Source organism: Lagenorhynchus albirostris, chromosome 9 (assembly GCF_949774975.1).
Source record: "Lagenorhynchus albirostris chromosome 9, mLagAlb1.1, whole genome shotgun sequence".
In the NCBI taxonomy this organism is placed as follows: domain Eukaryota; kingdom Metazoa; phylum Chordata; class Mammalia; order Artiodactyla; family Delphinidae; genus Lagenorhynchus; species Lagenorhynchus albirostris.
In genome coordinates, this window is record NC_083103.1 from 64512154 (window position 1) to 64531248 (window position 19095).

Here is a 19095-nt window from a genome sequence, read left to right on the forward strand (position 1 = left end):
TCTGTCTCAAAGTGTCTTCCAAAATAGGATCATGGTGGAATGTGAGAATAAGATGTGAAAAAGTATTTATCAAGCATTTTCCATGAGCCAAAAATCTTTTCACAAAGTTTATACCCTGTAATCCAGTTTTCAAGAAGTATTTATTATCCTGATCTGATGAATGAAGAAACTGAGGCTTAGAGAAGTTAAGAAAATGGGAAAGAGTTTAAACTCAACTTTGCTGGTCTTCAAAGCTACAGCTCATTTACCCATGTAAATAAGCTATTGGCCAAAATATTAAATTCTTTTGACGGATATAGAAGTCCTATAATATAGAGAAAGGTACCTCAGCTTTGGGATCAGACGGATGTTTAGATCCTGGTTCTATTGTGTACTAACTCTACGACATTTGGAAAGGACTTAATGTTATTGAACCTCAGATATTTTATCTGGAAAATTCAAAATACCAGTGCTGAGTTGTTAGGATAAGACTAAAATATAAATGCACAGCAGAAATTGAATAAGTAATAGTAATTTTGTTAAATATTGTATTTGAGATACATAAAATAACCTAGGAGATTCTAGATCTAGCGTTATATAATTCCTTCAATGATGAATTCAATGAATATGTCTAAATGAATGTGCCACTCCTCCTTCCTTCCTTTCTTTCTAGGTTTCTTAGAAAGAAACCTAGTGGAGGCTTGGCAGTTACTCAGGGACCCTGGGCAGGGGAAGGAAACATCCTGACTCAGGGCCCCCTGTCTGTGTAATTCAGCCTGGCCTGAAATGACTATGCTTCTCTCAGGCAGTTGCTGAGACTCAGCTCATCAAATATCCTCCTTTAGTTTTTTTAAGAAGCCTTGGTAATAATAGTCCCTGTATGCTACGACTGTTTCTTCCTTTTTTTTTTTTAAATCTTCCTCTTTTACCTGACCCATTTTTGCATGGCATATTTTCTCCACCAACTGAACTAGTTTTAATTAAAGCTGATAATTCCTGGGTGCTTTCCACATGCTCCCTGATGAGTGTGATATAAATGGACACAATAAACAGACCATCTAATATTGATAGAGTCTACAGCTGTATCTGCTAATTAGGGCCAATAAAGGCTTTGGGGGCAAGAGTTCCCAGGTGACATTTGTTTAGTTAAAGCCTTTGTCTGCCCTACTCAGAAGGGTGAAAAATATTCCACTTAAAATGTACTGAAAACAAACATAGCCTTTAGAATGCAGAACATTCCATAATCGTCTCTCCCGGGCTCCCAGAAGGAAACTTTTAGGTCAAAATAATATTTTTTCTTGATAATACGTACAATGTTGTTGTTTTAATTAAAACAGAAAATTTATTCTATTTCCCAGTCCACACGTATACATAGAAGTAGCTCTAAGGGGGGAACAGGTTCAGAGACAAGCCAGGAAGGATGGGACAGGGATCATGGGGCCTATTGGCAAATTGGATGTCTCATGTGTTATCCTACGGATGATAAGCTGTTCTTGACCAACTGTATGAATGTCTGCTCTCAATAACAGGCTGAGTTATTTACTGTGGAGTTTTAGTCATCTGTTATAGGTCAAGGAATAAGATGCACTGTGTTAGGATGACATAGGAAGTGTGAGATTAAGACATTAGGAGAGACAGGAAATGTGGATTTCAGGTCTGACTTTGCCATGAATGTAGAAAATTATTCTTGAAGTCTTAGTTGCTTTATCTTGAGAAATGGAAGTATGAATATTTAGGCAGAACTCTAACTTATTTGATTTCAAGACTTTCTTTCTTCAATTTCTTTGATTACTCTTTTTTTGAGGGGATTTTTCCAAATGTGGTTCATATAAATTGTCAATTTTTAAGTAACTAAAATACAAAAGCTTATATTAACAGTAAATTGATAAATTTTTCTCTCAAGATACATCCCATAGGGTTTTTATTAGGTTGCTTTTAATTCACTATGAAGAATTTAGATGAGCAATGAATTATAGATACAGGGAATGAATAAATAGAAAGTATCGGCTATTAGAACACTATGCTAAGGGGAAAAAAGTGTTTTGTCCGTTTGTCTTTGCTGCATAGGCAGAAGTCTCCAATCTATACAGCTGTCCCTAGTTTATAATTTAGTTCTATGTTTGGCTGAAAACAATAAATACCACAGTGTCTTGATTCTAAGATTCACCTTATTCCTTCTCCACATTTTAATGTTTCTGAGATCAAGACACTTCTCAAAATGAAAGCCAAAAGGGCTTAGCCTAATTTGTAACATAGCTGTCCATGTCTATAGGTACACAGATTGAACTCTCTTGGAGAAAAAAGATCTGAGTTGAAATTGTGACTTCTGAGTTGAAGTGTGTGTGACAGGAGGTAACTTTTTATCTGACACTTATTTAAGTTTAGTCACTTGCACTATACCATGGGTTAAATTTCAACTTTAAAATTTGGAACCCTAATTGTTACTAAATACGCTTTCAAAAATATTCCAGTAGGAATCAGTATTGAAAAAAACAGTTATTATGAATGTTAACACTTTCCTGTCATATGCAGGTCAATAAATAAAAAGTAGTAGATTTTTCAACTCTTTCAGGGCAGGTAATGAAATAGTGAAAGCTTGGAGAGATAGGTCTGATCAGGTCACATGTGTGAATGACTGTGACTTCAGTGTCAGAAATCTTTCTAAACTTTCTTTTCTTTTTCCTTCCTTTCTTTTCTTTCCCTCCTTCTTGCCTCCCTCTCTCCTTCCTTCCTTCTTCCTTTTTTAAAAAGTGACTTTATTTTTAATATCATCACATCATTAAAAATTTAATGCATATATAAAATTATAAAGAAGAAAGTAAAATAAAACACATCTTATCACTCAAAAATAATGATCAGTAATATTAGGAGTATACCATTCCAGAATTATCTGTATACATATGTACAGATAAAGGGATCAATAAAGATAAATTTAAAATGCTAAGGTATGTGGGTTGAGTTATGCATATTTTCCTTAATTTAATATATTAAATTTATTTTTACTTTAACAGAAAAAATGAAATAAGGCAAAATGCTTAGTATACACACAAGTATTTCCTTGTGCTGGTCAGCTGAGAAGGCCTAGAAGCAAAGATGTTACAGTTGCAACAAGCTCATGTCCAGATCTTGGTCGCTAAAGCCATTCTCTAATAAAAGGAACCACAGCTCTTTAGAGAAATGACCGATTTTAGGTCCAGGGCAGGAAATATCCAAGATGATCCAGGAGCATTTTGTAGTGCCAGAAAGTAAGAAAGTGTTCCCCCCCCCAAAACCCCCACAATGATGGGGGTATATCCAAGGGATACATTAGCCAACTGAAAGAGTTCCAGTGGCCAAAGCTGAAATGATTTAAGCAACAAAATAAGTAAAGTTGTATTGGATTATAACCCAAACTGTAAAATAAATACCATTCACCATGCTGATTTACATAGAGAAATAGATGACAGCTAGATAGATAGATAAGGAGAACAAAGAAATCTCTGCAGAAGAATTCTAAATAATTTACGTAGATACTTCACCCTCAAAAAGGTGAAACATAACTCCCAACTCTTATGTTTGCTCTCCACTTTGAAGAGTAAAGTATGAGAAGTGGTAAAAATAATAACTTTACAGTGGAGAAACCTGACAACCATGACCTCAGCCAGGTGATTAAAGTTAACAGTGATAAATCATGTTGACAATATGGACCCTTGATACAATGTGATGAAAATGACACTTTACCCTTGTGATCTTCCACCCCGAAACCCATAACCCCAGTCCAGCCATGAAAAATACATTAAATAAATCCCAGCTGAGGGACATTCTATGAAATACCTGACCTGTACTCATCAAAACTGTCAAGGTCATCAAAAACGAGGGAAGTCTGAGAAACTGTCAGAACCAAGGCGGGCCTAAGGAGACATGCTCACTAAATGTAATGTGATATCCTGTAGTAAAATAAGACATTGGGTGAAAGTTAAGGAATTTTAACTCAGGAATCAAAGTATGAACTTTAGTTAATAACAGTTATCAATATTGACAAATGAACCATACCAATATAAGATGATAATAATAGGGGAAATTGGCTGTGTGGGTAGATGAGAACTCTCTGCCTTCTCTTCACTATTTTTCTGTAAATCTATAGCTATTCTAAAGGGAAAAGGTTATTTTTAAAAATGAAGTGCACCAAGGGAATTATTGTACTTTAAAAGTCTTTTTATATCACGAGAGATATTTCCTAAAATATATTTCTATTTATTACATGTACACTTAAAGTTGAGATGTTAGAGTCATGGTTTTTGAAGTATTTTTTCAACTTCAGAATTTCTATTAATTACCATCTGTGATAGGTGAGAAATTAGTACAATTATATATTATTCCTTCTTTCTTTCTTCTGCCCCACTTGATACCTATATCATTATGTTTAAAATATTTTATGTTTATAGTATATAAATTCTGTCCTATAACAATAGCTGCTACAGATGTTTAACTTTAGTTCTGTATTTAAATAATTCAGTGCTAGCCTTTTTACCCCATTTTTTTCATTTCTGAGAGTTTTATTTAAAAAACAGCTGTAGATACTCTAGATCTCATTATCAAGTAGATTCTTTTTTTTTACAATAATAACTCATAGATTTTATATTTCCTGAGATCTGAGATGCTTGATAATATCTATACATAGTTTTATGTATGAAGGGATTATAGCTGGGGATGAAGCCGTTGTGTTGCACTTTTTATCTATGTTTTTATCTATGTATTTTTAATGCAAACTATATATGTGTGTACTGCATTAAAAAATAAGCTTACATTGTTTTCTTAACTGACTCTGTTAGCCTATTTGTATCTATATAACTAAATAACCTCACATTTTTCCGTATCACAGAGTTTAAGAGTAAGACTTTTTACATTCAGAATTCAAAACTCACATTGAATCAATTTTGTACATTTGGAGTTTTACATATATATGCAAAGAAAAGAAAACTAGAAAAAGGGAAGAGATAAAACGGGTGACATGAGAGAAAAGGGAAAGGTCAAAAGAGTATGACTTCGTTTTGAGCCACCAAAAATTATTGAAGAAACTAGTATCCAGTTTAGAGTATGACTTTCCATACAGAAGTGTAGATCTTGATTCTTTCCCTGACATAAAATTTGAGAATACTTTGTACAGGACCAAGCAGAACAAGGGTTTATAATGGGAATTACTGGGTGAGGAATGTGAGTTTGGTAAATACGGACAGAACATTTACAGTTACAACACTCATTATCCCAGCCAACCTGGAGAATGGCCTCAGTGCCCTGGGTACCCTGGGCTTCTTCAAGCATTAGTATGATTCTCTCTGAGACCTTATCAATTCTGTGTATTCATCTCAGCATTTATCTATCTCAACAGCATGTGGCCCACCTAATAGGCATGTGAATTAGTCATGCAGCAAAATATTCCGGGGAGATAGAAATAAAACTTCATGTCTAGAAGTGGAGGCTGCAAGTCCACTTGGAGTAAGTTTTCAATATTATGGGTAGAATTTTTTTCAGTAGCAACTGCTAGATGTGTAAATATAAAGTGATCAGACCTCTATCATCCGTTGAATTAAGTGATGAAAGATGAATAGCATCTCTTGAGGTTCAAATAGGCTGTCCCTTTAAGTACCCTTTGGTATGCAGAGCTGGCATCTGTCTCGTCTTCCCCACAACAAAACTAATTCCTTGTTCAAAGACCATCTGTCACACCAACTCTGAGACTTTACTCCTCTGAATTGGCCCATTCTAACTGCAGTAGCAGTTAGGACTTTGTAATGTACATGGAAAAAGTTACTTTAAACAAAGAGGGAATACATTACAAGGACACAGGGTAAATTAAGAGAAATTTTAGTACTGCTGTGTCTCTAGAAGATATTGAAACCAAGATTAGAAAACTAAATGGCCTCTTATCTCAACTCCTATTAACAGATATCCTCATTCTCATTCTCTCTCTCTTTCTTTCTCTCTCCAGCTTGATGTCCTGTGTTTACATTATCAAGTTCATGTGAAGGGATTACTTGCTCTATAGAATTGGGATAATACATGATTAAGAAGAATAGGATTATGATGATAATGATGATGTTTATGATGATGAAGTACCTACTTCATCATTGTTTATGAATATTGGACAAAATTATGTATGGGGAAATCCAGAACAGTCCCTGACACATACTAAAGTAAAAGTCAAGTAAGGATCCAACCACATTTTGTTCTGTGTCAGTGTTAAAATTAGTTACCATTCATTAAACACTTCTTGTGTGCCAGGCACTTTTTGAACAGATTTAGGTAAATTAGCTTCTTTAATACTCTTGACAAATGTATGAGGTGGATGCTATCATTATCCTCATTTTCCAGATGAGGAAACTGAAATACAGACAGGTGAGTAAGTATGTAGAACCTAGAATTGAAGCTAGCCAGTCTGACGTGAGGGTTTGGGCTCTTAACCTCTATTACGCTAACTCTCAGCTTGAATTTTAACCCAAAGATAGTGGTCATCTTGTGATGGTTTTAACCAATGCAATTTTAGAAACAATTTGAGACAGATTTGGTTTTTATAAGGGTCACTCGGTAAAATAAATACTTCATGATACAAAGTTTAGCTCTTTGTATTGCTAGTAAAGAATAAACTTTACTGTGCAAAATAAATAAATAATAGAAATAGATGAGGCTCAAAATAACCCAGATGAATATACAACAGCCCTGAAACCATTTGATGATTTTAAAGAGTTCAGATCAATGTCAGCCTACACGTCGATTTTTCAAATGGCAGGACTAAGAAGTTTTGAGTTACAGACGGCATTTCAAGCCTTGAGATAAAACAGCTTCAGACTCACGAAAAGATCGGTCAGGTGTCCGGCATTTCCAGGATCAGATTGTGAGGGAGCTCCAGCAGGATGCATGAGGACTGATGTAAATATCTCCAAAGCATAGGCATGCAAAGGAAGGATCCACGTGCTGCAAATTCTAACACCCTAACAATGGTAACTGGAGGAAAACCTCAACTCAAAACGTTTCATCTTCCTATCAGGCACAGCCCCAGTTTCCGTTTGTAAGTGGATGATAAAAACTTCAAATTTCTCTTGGCAATTGACCTTTACTTCTCAATTTCTCTTCTCTCTCTTTCTCACACACACACATACACACATGTGTATATACATACATGTACATATACACATGTGCATATATCTAAACACATACATGCATACTTTAGTGATTTTCCTTTGATATACTGTGTAAGTCCGCTCAGGATCTACCTCTATTAAGTAGTAGATTCAGAACAATAAGAAATAATAGCCTTTTTATTTCTAGTAATCCAGGTGTATTTCATAATGTTTCAGGCTGTCTTTGCTTTTATAGGACATGAAGGCATTGTTGTTCTGGTCACAAGACAAAAGAAGTCCATCTTCTCCCTCTTGGCAACCAGCCTATTTTTCAGAGGTAGGGCTGTGATCTGATCACTTCCCCTGACTACACTTCCAGATGTTATTATGTAGAATATTATATAACCTCTAGATGACCTCTAAATATATCCCAAACCTTCATACTTTGGAACGTCTGTGTAGTTATCAGAGCTCAACATAAGGTAACACAGCAATTATTCCCCACAGATTCACTACTAAGACCCAGAAATAAAGCATGACTAAGGCACTTTATGTGTGTGTACATGAGGCAAGGTGGAGAGATGTATTACCCACAACAAAGGAACTATGGAGATACTAGCATTTTTGCTCTTTATTAGATTTCATAGTCATATTTGGAACAAGTCATCCCAGAGTATCTTTGATTATCATAAAGACCTGCCATGTAGAAGGTGTTCCTTCTTTGCCCTTATTTACTAATAGCCGGCACAGCAGAAGAATTCTGTTTCCCCTTCATATTCAAGGACATGATATGACAGAGTGATTTTTTAGTTTCTTTCACTGTTTCTCTCCAAAACAATATTTGGATTTAAGCACAGGTGAAATTAAACAATAATTTGAAGACATATAATTAGTAGATGAAACTATTCATATTATTCAACCAACAAATATTTTTGAGCACCAATTATGTGCCAACCATTGTGTTAAGTATGGAAAATGTATCATCTGACTTCTACATTTTCTTAGGATGTAGAAAGTTGGGGAGAATGTTGCTTCCACTCTAATAATGAAACCTAGCTGGATAACATACAAAACCATAAAAGTTTTTTAGTCTATTAGAGAACTGAGGGGACAAGTTAGCCTTGAACTGAAATGCAAAAGGTGACAAGCCTCTCTGATGAGAGAAAGCAGTAGCCTTTGGCAGGGCAGTGAGAGGGAGAGGAAGCTGCCATAGGTAGGGGTAAGAAGAGGGTAGATGGAATTTTAATTATTTTTTAAATGCAGAGGCACAAAGATCTCTACATCCACCCACCGGCTCTTTCTCTCAGGACTTCACTGAGAGCTCACAAGAAACACTGGGGACAGAGAAGAGGATATAAAAGAGACTCTCTGCTGTGCAAGTGTGCATGGCTACATAGGTCTGAGGGTGAAGAAAGACAATTGAGGGAAGGCTTCTGCATCCCAGGCACTGAGATCTGGGATGTGACATTCTATCACTGGAGGAAGGACTGCAAGAATTCTGCAAGAGTTCACTCCTTCTAAGAGTTAGGTACATAGGGTATACCTAAGTTTACAGGAGAAGAGCCAGAAACTGTCCAGCACACCAGACTTTATAGTAATTATGAGGGAACATTACTCTACTCCTGTGGAATTTGAAGACTGTAGTGCTTATAAAATAACTAAAGCAATAATAAAACCTAGATCACCCAAAGGAGGCAGCTAAGAAGGAACAGGGGGATATACAGCAGATGGGACAAACAGAAACTAAACAACAAGATAGTAGACTTGGGAGACTTAAATCCAACCATTTCAATAACTATATTACGTGTAAATGGATTCAACACACTAACAAAAATGCAAGGACTGTCAGGCTGGATTTTAAAATGACCCAACTGAGAGAGACCTTCAAGATGGCAGAGGAGTGAGACATGGAGATCACCTTCCTCCCCACAAATACATCAAAAATACATCTACATGTGGTACCACTCCTACAGGACACCTACTGAATGCTGACAGAAGACCTCAGACTTCCCAAAAGGCAAGAAACTCCCCACATACCTGGGTAGGGCAAAAGAAAAACAGAGACAAAAGAATAGGGACGGGACCTGCACCTCTGGGAGGGAGCTGTGAAGGAGGAAAAGTTTCCACACCCTAGGAAGCTCCTTCAATAGTGGAGACAGGAGTGGCGGGTGCGGGGGGGAAGCTTCGGAGCTACGGAGGAGAGAGCAGCAACAGGGGTGCAGAGGGCAAAGCAGAGAGATTCACGCATAGAGTATTGGTAATGACCAGCACTCACCAGCCTGAGAGGGTTGTCTGCACACCCGCCGGCCGGGGCGGATGGGGGCTGGGAGCTGAGGCACGGGCTTTGGAGGTCACATCCCAGGGAGAGGACTGCGGTTGGCTGCATGAACACAGCCTGAGGGGGGCAAGTGCGTCACAGCTAGTCGGGAGGGAGTCCGGGAAAGAGATTGGAACTGCCTAAGAGGCAAGAAACCATTGTTTCAGGGTGCGGGAGGAGAGGGGATTCAGAGCACTGCTGAAACGAGTTCCAGAGGTGGGCGCGAGCCGTGGCTATCAGCACCGATCCCAGAGACGGGCATGAGACGCTGAGGCTGCTGCTACAGCCAACAAGAAGCCTGTGTGCAAACACAGGTCACTCTCCACACCTCCTCTCCCGGGAGCCTGTTCAGCCCGCCACTGCCAGGGTCCCGTGATCCAGGGACAACTTCTCCAGGACAACACATGGTGCACCTCACGCTGTTGAAACATCACGCTGGCCTCTACCGACGCAGGCTCGCCCTGCGTTCCATACCCCTCCCTCTCCCTGGCCTGAGTGAGCCAGAGCCCCCTAATCAGCTGCTCCTTTAACCCCATCCTGTCTGAGCGAAGAACAGACGCCCTCAGGTGACCTACACGCAGAGGCGGGGCGAAATCCAAAGCTGAACCCTAGGAGCTGTGTGAACAAAGAAGAGAAAGGGAAATTTCTCCCAGCAGCCTCAGGAGCAGCAGATTAAATCCCCACAATCAACTTGATGTACCCTGCATCCATGGAATACCTGGATAGACAACAAATCATCCCAAAATTGAGATGGTGGACTTTGGGAGCAAAGATATATATATATTTTTTCCTTTTTCTCTTTTTGTGAGTGTCTATATGTATACTTCTTTGTGTGATTTTGTCTGTATAGTTTTGCTTTTACCATTTGTTCTAGGGTTTTGTCTGTCCATTTTTTTGTTTGTTTTCTTTTGTATTTTTTAATTACTTTTTAATTTTTATAATTTTTAATAATTATTTTTCAGTTTTTATTTTAATAACTTATTTTTTTATCCTTCCTTCCTTCCTTTCTTTCTTTCCTTCTTTTGTTTCTTCCTTTCTTTTTTTCTCCCATTTCTTCTGAGCCATGTGGCTGACAGGGTCTTGTTGCTCCGGCTGGGTGTCAGGCCTGTTTCTCTGAGGTGGGAGAGCCAAGTTCAGGACATTGGTCCAACAGAGACCTCCTGGCTCCACATAATATTAAATGGCAAAAGCTCTCCCAGAGATCTCCATCTCAACGCTAAGACCCAGCTCCACTCAACGACCAGCAAGCTACAGTGCTGGATACCCTATGCCAAACAACTAGAAAGACAGGAACACAACCCCACCCATTAGCAGAAAGGCCGCCTAAAATCATAATAAGGTTACAGACACTCCAACACACACCACCAGATGTGGTCCTGCCCACCAGAAAGACAAGATCCAGCCTCATCCACCAGAACACAGGCACTAGTCCCCTCCATCAGGAAGCCTACACAACCCACTGAACCAACTTTAGCCACAGGGGACAGACACCAAAAACAACGGGAACTATGAACCCGCAGCCTGCAAAAAGGAGACACCAAACACAGTAAGATAAGCAAAATGAGAAGACTGAAAAACACACAGCAGATGAAGGAGCAAGATAAAAACCCACCAGACGTAACAAATGAAGAGGAAATAGGCAGTCTACCTGAAAAAGAATTCAGAATAATGATAGTAAACATGATCCAAAATCTTGGAAATAGAACAGAGAAAATGCAAGAAACATTTAACAAGGACCTAGAAGAACTAAAGAGGAAACAAGCAACGATGAACTACACAATAAATGAAATTAAAAATACTCTAGAAGGGATCAATAGCAGAATAACTGAGGCAGAAGAATGGATAAGTGACCAGGAAGATAAAAAAGTGGAAATAACTACTGCAGAGCAGAGTAAAGAAAAAAGACTGAAAAGAACAGAGGACAGTCTCAGAGACCTCTGGCACAACATAAAACACACCAACATTCGAATTATAGGGGTCCCAGAAGAAGAAGAGAAGAAGAAAGGGACTGAAAAATATTTGAAGAGATTATAGTTGAAAACATCCCTAATATGGGAAAGGAAATAGTTAATCAAGTCCAGGAAGCACAGAGAGTCCTATACAGGATAAATCGAAGGAGAAACAGGCCAAGACACATCTTAATCAAACTAGCAAAAATTAAATACAAAGAAAATATATTAAAGTCAGCAAGGGAAAAACAACAAACAACACACAAGGGAATCCCCATAAGGTTAACGGCTGATCTTTCAGCAGAAACTCTGCAAGCCAGAATGGAGTTGCAGGACATATTTAAAGTGATGAAAGGGAAGAACCTACAATGAAGATTACTCTACCCAGCAAGGATCTCACTCAGATTCAACAGAGAAATTAAAACCCTTACAGACAAGCAAAAGCTAAGAGAATTCAGCACCACCCAACCAGCTTTACAACAAATGCTAAAGGAACTTCTCTAGGCAGGAAACACAAGAGAAGGAAAAGACCTACAATAACAAACCCAAAACAATTAAGAAAATGGTAATAGGAACATACATATCGAAAACTACCTTGAATGTAAATGGATTAAATGCTCCAACCAAAAGACACAGACTGGCTGAATGGATACAAAAACAAGACTCATATATATGCTGTCTACAAGAAACCCACTTCAGACCTAGGGACACACCAGACTGAATGTGAGGGGATGGAAGAAGATATTCCATGCAAAATGGAAATCAGAAGAAAGCTGGAGTAGCATTTCTCACATCAGACAAAATAGACTTTAAAATAAAGATTATTATAGAGACAAAGAAGGACACTACGTAATGATCAAGGGATCAATCCAAGAACAAGATATAATTGTAAATAGTTATGCACCCAACACAGGAGCACCTCAATACATAAGGCAAATGCTAGCAGCCTTAAAAGGGGAAATTGAAAGTAACACAATCACAGTAGGGGACTTTAAAACCTCACTTCCACCAATAGACAGATCCTCCAAAATGAAAATAAATAAGGAAACAGAAGCTTTAAATGATACATTAAACAAGATGGACTTAATTGATATTTATAGGACATTTCATCCAAAAAGAACAGAATACACTTTCTTCTCAAGTGCTCATGGAACATTCTGCAGGATACATCATATCTTGGGTCACATATCAAGCCTCGGGAAATTTAAGAAAATTGAAATCGTATCAAGTATCTTTTCAAACCACACTGCTATGAGACTAGATATCAATTCCAGGAAAAAATCAGTAAAAAATACAAATACATGGATGCTAAACACTACACTACTTAATACCCAAGAGATCACTGAAGAAATCAAAGAGGTAATCAAAAAATACCTAGAAACAAATGACAATGAAAACACGATGATCCAAAACCTATGGGATGCAACAAAAGCAGTTCTAAGAGGGAGGTGTATAGCAATACAATCCTACCTCAAGAAACAAGAACCATCTCAAATAAACAACCTAACCTTACACCTAAGGCAATTAGAGAACGAAGAACAAAAAAACCCCTAAGTCAGCAGAAGGAAAGAAATCATAAATATCAGATCAGAAATAAATGAAAAAGAAATGAAGGAAACAATAGCAAAGACCAATAAAACTAAAAGCTGGTTCTTTGAGAAGATAAACAAAATTGATAAACCATTAGCCATACTCATCAAGAAAAAAAGGGAGAAGACTCAGCTCAATAGAATTAGAAATGAAAAAGGAGAAGTAACAACTGACACTGCAGAAATACAAAGGATCATGAGAGATTACTACAAGCAACTAAATGCCAATAAAATGGGCAACCTGGAAGAAATGGACAAATTCTTAGAAAAGCACAACCCTCTGAGACTGAACCAGGAAGAAATAGAAAATATTAACAGATGAATCAGAAGCACTGAAATTGAGACTGTGATTAAAAATCTTCCAACAGGGCTTCCCTGGTGGCACAGTGGTTGAGAGTCCGCTTGCCGATTCAGGGGACCACGGGTTTGTGCCCCGGTCCGGGAAGATCCCACATGCCATGGAGCTGCTAGGCCCGTGAGCCATGGCCGCTGAGCCTGCGCATCCTGAGCCTGTGCTCCGCAATAGGAGAGGCCACAAGAGTGACAGGCCTGCGTACCGCCAAAAAAAAAAAACTTCCAACAAACAAAAGTCCAGGATCAGATGGCTTCACAGGCGAATTCTATCAAACATTTAGAGAAGAGCTAACACCTATTCTTCTCAAACTCTTCCAAAATATAACAGAGGGAGGGACACTCCCCATCTCATTCTACCAGGCCACCATCACCCTGATACCAAAACCAGACAAAGATGTCACAAAGAAAGAAAACTACAGCCCAGTATCACTGATGAGCATAGATGCAAAAATCCTCAACAAAATACTAGCAAACAGAATCCAACAGCACATTAAAAGGATCATACACCATGATCAAGTGGGGTTTATCCCAGGAATGCAAGGATTCTTCAATACATGCAAATCAATCAATGTGATACACCATAATAACAAATTGAAGGATAAAAACCATATGATCATCTCACTAGATGCAGAAAGAGCTTTTGACAAAATTCAACACCGATTTATGATAAAAACCCTCCAGAAAGTAGTCATAGAGGGAACTTACCTCAACATAATAAAGGCCATTTATGACAAACCCACAGCCAACATCATTCTCAATGGTGTAAAACTGAAACCATTTCCTCTAAGATCAGGAACAAGACAAGGTTGCCCACTCTCACCACTCTTATTCAACATAATTTTGGAAGTTTTAGCCACAGCAAACAGAGAAGAAAAAGAAATAGAAGGAATACAAATTGGGAAAGAAGAAGTAAAGCTGTCACTGTTTTTACCGATGACATGATATAATACATAGAGAATCCAAAAGATGCTACCAGAAAACTACTAGAGCTAATCAATGAATTTGGTAAAGTACCAGGATACAAAATTAATGCACAGAAATCTCTGGCATTCCTATCCACTAATGATGAAAAATCTGAAAGAGAAATTAAGGAAACACTCCCATTTACCATTGCAACAAAACAAATAAAATACCTAGGAATAAACATACCTAAGGAGAGAAAAGACCTGTATGCACAAAACTATAAGACACTGATGAAAGAAATTAAAGAAGATATAAACAGATGGAGAGATATACAATGTTCTTGGATTGGAAAGCTCAACATTGTGAAAATAACTATACTACCCAAAGCTATCTACAGATTCAATCCAATTCCCTATCTAAATACCAATGGCATTTTTCAGAGGCCTAGAGCAAAAAATTTCTCAATTTGTGTGGAAACACAAAGACCCCGAGTAGCCAAAGCAATCTTGAGAAAGAAAAACGGAGCTGGAGGAATCAGGCTCCCTGACTTCAAACTATACTACAAAGCTACAGTAATCAAGACAGTATGGTACTGGCACAAAAAGAGAAATATGGATCAATGGAACAGGAAAGAAAGCCCAGAGATAAACCCACACACATATGGTCACCTTATTTTTGATAAAGGAGGCAAGAATATACAATGGAGAAAAGACAGCCTCTTCAATAAGTGGTGCTGGGAAAACTGGACAGCTACATGTAAAAGAATGAAATTAGAACACTCCTTATCACCATGCACAAAAGTAAACTCAAAATGGATTAAAGACCTAAAAGAATGAAATTAGAACACTCCTTATTACCATGCACAAAAGTAAACTCAAAATGGATTAAAGACCTAATTAAAAGACACTATAAAACTCTTAGAGGAAATGATAGACAGAACACTCTATGACATAAATCACAGCAAGATCCTTTTTGACCCACCTACTAGAGAAATGGAAATAAAAACAAAAATAAACAAATGGGTCTAATGAAACTTAAAATCTTTTGCACTGCAAAGGAAACCATAAACAAGATGAAAAGACAACCCTCAGAACGGGAGAAAATATTTGCAAATGAAGCAACCAACAAAGGATCAATCTCCAAAATATACAAGCAGTTCGTGCAGCTCAATATCAAAAAAACAAACAACCCAATCCCAAAATGGGCAGAAGACCTGAATAGACACTTTTCCAAAGAGGACATACAGATGGCCAAGAAGCACATGAAAAGCTCCTCAACATCACTAATTATTAGAGAAATGCAAATAAAACTACATTGAGGTATCACCTCACACCAGTTAGAATGGGCATCATCAGAAAATCTATAAACAAAAAATGCTGGAGAGGGTGTGGAGAAAAGGGAACCCTCTTGCACTGATGGTGGGAATGTAAATTGATACAGCCACTATGGAGAACAGTATGGAGGTTCCTTAAAATCTAAGAATAGAACTACTATATGACCCAGCAATCCCACTACTGGGCATATACCCTGAGAAACCATAATTCAAAAAGTCATGTACCACAATGTTCATTGCAGCTCTCTTTACAATACCCAGGACATGGAAGCAACCTAAATGTCTATTAACAGATGTATGGATAAAGAAGATGTGGCACATATATGCAGTGGAATATTACTCAGCCATTAAAATATACAAAATTGAGTTATTTGTGGTGAGGTGGATGGACTTGGAGTCTGTCACGCAGAGTGAATTAAGTCAGAAAGAGAAAAGCAAATACCGTATGCTAACACATATATCTGGAATCTAAAAAAAAAAAAAACGTATGAAGAACCTAGGGGCAGGACAGGAATAAAGACGCAGGTGCAGAGAATGGACCTGAGGACATGGGGAGGGGGAATGGTAAGCTGGAACGAAGTGAGAGAGTGTCATGGACTGATATATACTACCAAATGTGAAATAGATAGCTAGTGGGAAGCAGCCACAGAGCACAGGGAGATCAGCTGGGTGCTTTGTGACCACCTAGAGGGGTGGGATAGGGAGGGTGGGAGGGAGGCACAGGAGGGAGGAGATATAGGGATATATGTATATGTATAGCTGATTCCCTTTGTTATAGAACAGAAACTAACACACCATTGTAAAGCAGTTATACTCGGATAAAGATTTTTAAGAAAAGTAATAAAATGACCCAACTATATATTGTTTACAAGTAACACATAAAAACACAAACAAGTTAAATGAAAAATATATAAAATAATATATTCTTCAAACATAATGAAGTTGAATTGACTTGTGTTGCAAAATGTTTGCCCACCTGATAACACGTTGCTGTAAGAATCAATCAACCTTTCCCTTTTGACATATCTGTATCCCTGAATAAAACATCTTAAACCTCCTTTTCTCTGCTCATACCATGCTTTATTTGCCACACTTTCTAGTTTTCACTGAACAGTACCCATGTATTTTTCTGATTGTTATAAACGTAATGCTATGAAACATCTAAATTCATCAAATACCTCAAAGTTCACAACCTCATAATACAGAAACAGATAATAAGTGTTAGATGAGTTGGTAAGGTACAGATATTTGGAAAAAGAAGTCTGGCAAAGATGAAGGTGAGGCAGATCATTATTTGAAGATATCCACGGCCCTCTAATTGGTCTCCTTGTTTCTAGTTTTTCCTTCCTCTCCACCTTTCCTTAACAACAGGTAAAAATATTATCAAAGTAAAGATCTAATTATATTCTTTCCCTGCTCAAAATGTTTTTCCCCACTGACCCTATCCTCACCAGCAGGTGGGTCTATTTAGTATTAAGACCCAGTGTATGTGGAATGAAACCCAGGCCCAAAGCTGCAGGCTTTCTTCCTCTCCAGATCCTTTGAACACTCTCCTAGATTGTACTCCAGCCCTCGCCTCCCCCCCACCTCCCTCCTGGAGCTCTGGCTCATTTTCCTGGGTCCAGATATCCTGCTTATCTATTATTTTATTGGGTCCTGACACTATGCCTATCTACTGCATCCAGGCACTAACTGGGAATCTTTTGCCAAAATTTAAACCATGTTACTGCTCCCATTTGTGCCCAGGAGGCTCCTGCCACCATGTTCCATCAACTGTTTAGGATGTCCCCTTAAATATCAATGCTGCCTAGATCACATCACCGTGTTTCATTGGAATTTATATATTGGACTCTTGTTTCCCTTTATTTCACACCAACCCACCTCTGAGGTCCTAGATTGCTTTACAAGCATAGGTTTATCACACTGTTCCCTTTGACTCTTCCCTCATCAACTTCTAATCTTCCTTCCCCAAGAAAAAGAACAGAGGGTGATAAGAAGCAATAGGCACAAGATAGAAATAAGCCAGAATTTCAATTATCAAATTGGAAGACAGTGAATTAATGTTTTTTTTTTCTTTTCCCAAACTCCGTTAACTATCCCTTCCCTCCATCCTTCCCCCTCTGCTAACCATAAGCTTATTCTCTAAGTCTGTACGTCTGTTTCTGTTTTGTAAATACGTTCATTTGGATCATTTCTTTTTCGATTCCGCATGTAAGCGATATCATGTGATGTATCTCTTTCTCTTCTATTGGCTTTTACTGTAGGGGAGACAGGCTATGTCCTTGTCTCATAACAAGTACCCCATTTGGAGGTCCCAAAGCATTAAATGATATGAGGATATGGGTTAGAGGATGGTTAATTTACAGAGGCAGGGAATCCTGGTTAAAATAAATTTTCTAGGAAAAAAGAATATGGGTGATCCTAATTTTGGCAACAGGACATACTTATTTGTGGGTACATTTGTAGACAACCAAGCCCACACTTGTTTTATAATAATACATCAGTCACAGGTAGGATAATTACCTTCAAAAATAGCGTAAAAGTACTAATGCTAGGGAAAGCATAAATAATTCTCCGAGTCATTATTGACTAAGAGTGGTGTATAATTTTCTGTCAGGTACATTTAAAGGAAGAATTACTAACTTAATGCCTGATACGTTGCATTTCAGAAAATAAACATTGAAAAGAATGGGGCAAGATAGAGAGTAGGCTTAAGTCTGAAGCTATGGGCTCAAGCACTGGTTCTTACAAATACTGTGAGCCAGACTTTTGGTCTCACAGAACCTCAGTTTTATATCTGTAAAATGGACTGTTAAAACGTTTCCTGTCTATCTCAGAGATTATTTGAAGAACAATATAAACAGTATACTTCCATTCAAAAGGTAATTATTTTGTCTGTTATTATGGCCACTTGGACAGGCACAGTGACTCATAATCAGGTCAACGTAATGTTTCAGTTTTGACATGTAAATGGTCATTAAGTGTTCTAAATCCTTTTTAACACAGGAGAGTTGAAGATCAGCTTTTGAGACCAGAGTTTTGAGCAGAGACCAAGATAATTCAGCTGCCAGCTACAAAGTACTACAGCAAGTGCCCGAAACACTACTCATTTTTGCATGGGAAAATATTTCTGCCAAACCAAGTCTTCGGGGTTTGTATAGTTCTTTCCTATATGTCTCTATGAAAATGTTATTTTTCTTATCTCATTTTTGAATGGGGCTGTCAGGAATACAAGTATCAGCTGTTTTCCAGGCCTGGGAAATTGATGCAGTTCAACTGAATTTAAGGTTGAGGCGTCTTTTAGGGAATCCCGTGAGTTATGTCTCGAGGATAGGGACAGCACAGATTAAAATAAGCGCAGGTGTTTGGCCTCCAGTTTATAGCTGGCACATCAGGTCTGCTTCTGCATAGACAACTCCGAGATAAACATTCCAGACCTGGCATCAGTGCCTCCTGGGGACAACAATTAGGAAAATATTTAACAAACAGTCATGTTATAACTGATTAGGAAATGCCATTTTCACTCTTAGTCATCCCAGCCACATGACCAGAGTAGAAAAAGAGGGAGGTTTAC

At 38.1% G+C, this 19095-nt stretch overlaps 1 protein-coding gene across 2 annotated transcripts in view; it reads left to right on the forward strand.

The window, feature by feature from the left end:
• Positions 1-19095, forward strand: part of LOC132526222 (RAC-gamma serine/threonine-protein kinase-like) — a 61874-nt gene that overhangs the window by 15698 nt on the left and 27081 nt on the right. For both annotated transcript variants that reach the window (XR_009542497.1, XR_009542498.1), the window contains exon 2: positions 18528-18672. The gene's annotated coding sequence lies outside the window, so the exon portion shown is untranslated. The remainder of the gene's footprint in view (positions 1-18527; positions 18673-19095) is intronic.